Source organism: Stegastes partitus, unplaced genomic scaffold (assembly GCF_000690725.1).
Source record: "Stegastes partitus isolate 25-593 unplaced genomic scaffold, Stegastes_partitus-1.0.2 Scaffold12, whole genome shotgun sequence".
Taxonomy (NCBI): Eukaryota; Metazoa; Chordata; class Actinopteri; family Pomacentridae; genus Stegastes; species Stegastes partitus.
This window is the reverse complement of record NW_007577743.1, coordinates 1100525-1106894: the sequence shown is the minus strand read 5'-3', so window position 1 is coordinate 1106894 and position 6370 is coordinate 1100525. Positions and strand designations below refer to the sequence as shown.

Below are 6370 nucleotides of genomic sequence, written 5' to 3'. Positions count from 1 at the left end.
GCAACGCTCTGACCCTGCTCTCAACTCCCCCTCCCCCTCTGCTCTCTCCACACAGATGAGGCTTAGGTTGTTCATAGTTTTTAGTAGGTTTGGTAATTATAAAATCTTAATTTAAATCCCGGCACACTCCCGTGCCACTCTCAAATTTTCTGCAAGGAAATTTTCTAGTTGTTGTTGTTGTTGTTGTTTTTAAATATTTCTGTTGAACCACAATTCAAAAGCAATATCATGGTTTTCATTATTATTTTTTTTATTTATTACTACTTTTGTTAATTTCAACTTATTTCAGTGGCAGCTGTTTTTTTTTCTTCCTTAATGGAAGTGTATGAATAAATTTGAGGACGACTGTATCTAAAGTTCAGCATAAACTGGCTGTCTGGAAAACATCAGCATTGGGGGAAACGAGTAAAACCAACTGAAGTGGATCAAAGCTTCGTGGTGCTCAGAAGAACCTGATTTAGATAGTGGAGAGTCCCACTTGCTGGGCTTTGAGTAACACCTTAATGCATTCCTGCAGGGGTAATCTGTTATACAGTAGAAGTCAACATTGGGCCCACGGTCAGAATTAATGTGACAATTTTCAAAGCAGCCTTGCAAGCAGCGACCACTGATGCACTGCCATTTGTAGTCTAACTGGCAGTGAGGCGTGACGCTCATGATGATGCATTGCTACCTGCGAGGCCGAGTGCTGTTGCTCAGTGGCACTGATCCATCCAAGTACCTCAAACAAGTCATATTAAATAACAGACAGCTGTAATGCACGCTTTTTTTCTGTAGCTGTGTTTTGTCAATTTTTAAATACAAATATTCATTATAGTTTTTCTTACTATATCATAGTATTTTTTTCATTATAGTAAATCTCTGCATATAAAATGTTGTACGGAAGCTGTCATTTGAATGATTTCATGTGTCAGCTAAAAAGGAGAGCAGAAAGTCCTGCAGAAGTAACCTGCTGTGCTGGATGTAATGGCTGGCAGCATGTGACATTTTAGGTTGGACCCTGAATTCCTAAATAAAGTAGAGTTTTAGAAGCTCTAAAAGTAGCTCAACAGTTTAACAGGAGAATATCTGAAAGTCAAAAAGAAATACTTTGTTGAAGTGAAATACTTTTTTTTTGGCCAATTAGACTAAGAAAGTAAGAAGAGTTAGTGGATCGTTGGTGGAAACTTCTTTTGAGAATCACTGGACTTCCAGAACAACAAGCTTTTGATGGGCAGGAGGAGATTTACGTCTTAGAAGGTCTGAAGGACAGAATGGTACAATTACAGCAGGAAGTAAACAGGAACTGATTGAAGGATGTGGGCTGAAAGATAATTTGACAAGTACAGTGATATCAGAATTCTGATTGAAGCATGGGAAAGTGGACGTAATGAAGAAAATAGAGCACCAGGAATAGCACATATTCAGCCATAGAAGGAACAAGAAAGATAATGAGGGAGCAAACCTTCCTTGTTCAGCTCAGTCATAACTATTAGGCCCTTTAACCCTTTGAACTCAGAGTGGTTTCTGTTTGTTCCTGTTATCTGCCTGTTTACTTGCCGAGTTGATGGTTTATTTAATGAGCAAAATCGTCTTTTTGTCGGCTTTTGGTTTTGTAATGACTTAAATTCATGCACTCCAGTATGTTTTCCTTCAGGTCTTTGTTGGTTCCCTACTAGTTTTGTGCATCAGCAGTCATCCAATCCCTTCATATGCTCCTCTCTGCTCACCTCTTTCAGATGCTCTGCTGTCTTTGTGCTCACTGCAGCCAACCTTCCAAGTCATTCTTCTTCTTTGATGCCGAATCCTTGTGCATCACGTTCATTTATTTATTTGTTTATTTAAATGAGACAGTGCATATTAATGTACGTACAATCTCAGGTTGCAGCAAATATGCCGGATTTAGCACAAGGCTAATTTCCATTTGGTGTCCTACACACGTTACCCTGCTCCTGAGTCTGAACTCAGCCTGCACCTTTGTAAGTATGATTCATTCTGTGTTGCTAGATTTTTGCAGCTGTCATGGAAATACTGCAAATAATGTCAGGGTCATTGTGCCTGAAACAGGGCTGCAAGGTGGATCAGTGGTTATCACCATCACCTTGCAGCTAGAAGATCTTTCTGCGTGGAGTTTGCATGTTCTCCCCGTGCAGCGTGGGTTCTCTCCGGGTTCTGCGGCTGCCTCCCACAGTCCAAAAACATGCTGAGGCTGATTGGTGATTCTAAATTGTCCGTAGGTGTGAATGTGAGTGTGTATGGTTGTCTGTCTCTAAGTGTAGCCCTGTGATAGACTGGCAACCTGTCCAGGGTGTCCCCTGCCTTCGTCCTGAGTCAGCCGGGATGGGCTCCAGCCCCCATAGTGAGGATTAAGCGGCGTACAGATAATGGATGGATTGTGCATGAAATAATAAAACAAACACATTGCTGGGTCATTGGTAAATGTAATATTGTGCGCAATATGGAAAATAAAAGGTCATCATGCAATGAGGAGAGGGACAAAATTTGTTCGGCACCTCTCTCACAGAGAAGAAGAATAATTACAGCTTATTTATAACATGACTGTGATAACAAACTGTTAACTATTTGGCTTGTTGTAATGAGTTTGTAAGTTTAAACTCATGGTACAGTTTTTCATCCCATGTAAAAACTCCAAGTCCTACTTTTTTCGATTCCATCACTTTGATATTTCATGTAACACCAACATATCTGTATATTTTCTTGCCACAGTGTAAACCACTGTCACCCTTTTCTCTCATTAAAGACTGAGCCCAGAGAAATAAAGAAAACCCAAAACCATTGTTGTAAAATTTTTAAACCCAGGAGGGTGGAGGAGAGAGAGGAAGGACCCAATCGTTAAGGAACTTTGTAAATGTATATCTAGAGGTCTTGCTTTCACAGTCTGCTTTAGATTTTGAAAATGTTTGCCTCGTCGACTGCCTTCATGTGTGTGCCCTCAAGCTTGCTGAGTAAACTTTGGATTTGTGCCTTTGTTTTGTGTGATCCTAATGCCTAAGTCATTCTCAGGTTCTTGGCCACATGCCCTATTTCTTAATTTAGTTTTTATTTGCTTCAGTCGTTAAGTGCATTATTTTCCTTTAACTCCTTTTTAGAGTGAAAAAAACAGCACAGTCTTGCAGGAAACTGTCTCTTAACAATAAAAAGAAACAAGATTATTTAATGGAGATGAACAGAAAGCAAGTCAGTGTGTGAGGAAGGCTTCGGAAAAATAAAACGAGATGGGGGGGGGGGCAGAAAAACAGGGGAAGTCAGTGAAAATGGAAAGATGGATAGATAAACTGAGAGGAAGAGAGCCAGACAGACAGAGTGGGAGATCTATTCAAGCGTATGAACAGCATGTTACTGCCCAGTCACTGGAGGTAGGTAAACCAACACAGGAGGTACCCAAATCCAATCTCTGGGAATTTGTACAGCAAATTGTTTTTAGAGTCAGCACAAGAGCTTAGAGATGGCTTTCCCACAGGTTTTCAAGAGGGAGCTGTCGCTCTCATTAGCTGCAGTCGGACAGAGGGGGGAAAGCAGTCAGATAGAATGGCCGGGTCACAGACTAAAGACTCTAACATTCCTCACTACGCTTTCTTTCTGTCACTACACTTCATGTTCACCTGCAAGTTTGGATCTTTATTAATTTATATCTGCCACAGAAAATAAAGAACATATGAAATAATGTGAAAAAAAAAAGTTTTATTACTCCAATTATTTTGTAGAAAATTAGTTACTAGGAGTGGGATCACCTTCACAAGTACATGTCACCCACATCAAAGTCAGATAATTGTGATTAATTATTACATTCGTTTGGTAAACTTCTGTAATTCGAGCAATATGTAAAGCCAGTCACTTTTTTTTTTTTTTTACTGGAAAACACTCTGGTGTAACAATTGTTGTTTGAAATGTGCTGTATAAAAATGTGACTTGACTTTTTGTTTTGTTTTTTCTTTATTCTGGTGTTTTGTTTTGTTTTGTTTTTCCCTTGTGGTTATTGGGGCAAATTCCTGTTTTATTTCCTTGTATGGGTTTGGAACTCACCTGTTGACCAGCTGTAAACTTCTACAAGAACCAGCATCACACCTTGACCTTACAAATTAAATGTTGCCACAGATATAGGGAGTTACACTGTGGGATGCAAAGTTTGCCTTGTTTTTCAGCCTGTATTTGTTTATGTGTCATGGAGTTAAGAAAAACAAATTAGCTATTGACACCTTTTGGCACGTACGACTGGATGTACTGACTACTATTGGTGTGACACTGAAGAAAACCTAATTTTTGCATGTAATAAAGTCTTCACCTTCCTGTGGAATTCCACGGTACATGCATACACCAAGTTACTGTGTGCTGCAACATGAGCCCTAGGATGCTTTTCTACAGTGTGGGAATTAATGGGTTAGCAAAGTATTTTGAGTTTTCAGTGTCGCAAAGGTGGCTACTGCCTGCTCCAGAGGAGGTTCTGTTCAGGATGAGATCTAAATTGGTTGCAAGAAGTTTCTCCCTTTGACCAATTCTCTTACGGAACATATTCTCTATGAGCAACACAGATTCTTAGCTGAGGAAATAAGTGATCTCTGCAGACCTGCTGAGGTGTATGTTAGTGATCCCGCTGAATCCCGTGCAGTTACAGTAGGCAAACTCTATGTGTCATGTTGCGATAGGAACCCACATGCATTTGTATTCTATTTGTATCTTCCACAGTTTATAACATTAATTTCACTTAATTTGGCCTAAAATGAAAGCATTTTTTTTTAAAGTCCTTAATTATGGGACAGTGTCAGACCTAAATGCACTTACTGAGTATCAAGTTTAAATGAGTGAAGTGTAAAGTTTCTACCAGCATCTCTCTGTTGTATCATTTACATTAGCAGTGCTTTTTACATTAATATGTATTTATGTTCCTCATAGCTCTCCGTTATAACAACCTGTTGACTGAAGTAGGCGGCACACCATCAATCCAGTTTGTTTGGAAGGGGAGTGATGTGAGGCATCCCCTTTATGGGAGCAGCAACATAGTCTGATTGAGTCAGCTAAAGCAAAGAAATCCCGACTAGATCAAACTTGTTTCGAAGTACACCCCCTCTGTTTTGATGGCCTACATCTTTTTTTTTTTTTTTTTGCTTAATTTAGGAAAATAAGGTGCGCCAATTTAGTTTTTTGTATGTTTGAGATAAGGCCTCTGTTACGGCCACAGGGTTTGTGGCTTCTCGTGTTGTTGTGAATTCCTTGTGGACTCCTATAAAGGGAGAGGAGTGGCATGGCACAGTCATCCTCAAATTTATTCATACCCTCCCATTAAAGAAGGGAAAAAAAAACAGCTGCCACTGAAATAAGTTGAAATTGGCAGAAGTAATAATAAATTAAAAGTTAATCAAAGTCAGGACATTGCTTTTGAATTGTGGTTCAACAGAATTTATTTATTTATTTATTTTTCAAGGAAGCAAATAAGCATGATGGGACCTGTAAACTAATATTAACTTGAACCGTTTGAAGCAATCACTGCAATCAAGTGTTTGCTGTAACTCTCAATCAGACTTCTGCACCTGTTGACAGGTATTTTGTCCCAATGCTCAACTGCTCTTCCTCAAAGTGCTCTAATTTGCCTGAGACCTAATTTGCTTTTTTTTTTTTTTTTTTTAAATTATTCTTTTCGACCACAATTCAAAAGTAGTGTCTTATTTCACTAAATTATAATTTGGCAATTTTTTTTATTGCTTTTCTTTCATTTTCTAGTTATTTGAGGGCTGCAGGGTGGCGCAGCTGGTTAGCACCATTGCCTCACAGCAAGAAGGTCGCCAGTTTGCATCCCGGTAGGGGCACCGGGATCTTTCTGCATGGAGTTTGCATGTTCTCCCTGTGAAGTGTGGGTTCTCTCCGGATTCTCCAGCTTCCTCCCACAAGTCCAAAAACATGTTGAGGTTATTTGGTGATTCTAAATTGTCCATAGGTCTGAATATGAGTGTGCATGGTTGTCTGTCTCTAAGTGTGGCCCTGCGATGGACTGGCGACCTGTCCAGGGTGTCCCTGGACAGGCCTTCGCCCTAAGTCTGTTACGGTCAGTACACAGACCCACGTGCAGAGCAACAAGACACAGGAGACAGATGTCAAAAATAAAATAATTTATTTTACAATAGGGCAAGAAAACAGACACTAACCAAGCTGGTGGTATGACCACAGACGGAAAGCCAACCTAAAACTAACGATAACGAAAAACGCACTCGGGAACTGAAACTAAAACTACACGAGTGGTAAAGCGGGTAAGAAGCTAATACAAACAAAAGGCTAAGAAAACGAAAGCTAAGCTAGAACGAGGAACGAAAAGAGACTAAGCAAATAAGGCTCAGTGAGACACTCGGATAAAGAAGCTATACTAAAACACACGAAGCTA

At 39.8% G+C, this 6370-nt stretch overlaps 1 long non-coding RNA gene across 1 annotated transcript in view; it reads right to left on the bottom strand.

The window, feature by feature from the left end:
- Positions 1-83: 83 nt before the first annotated feature.
- Positions 84-6370, bottom strand: part of LOC103361883 (uncharacterized) — a 24045-nt gene continuing 17758 nt past the window's right edge. The window contains exon 3 of the long non-coding RNA XR_520429.1: positions 84-179. This is a non-coding gene — a long non-coding RNA (uncharacterized LOC103361883). The remainder of the gene's footprint in view (positions 180-6370) is intronic.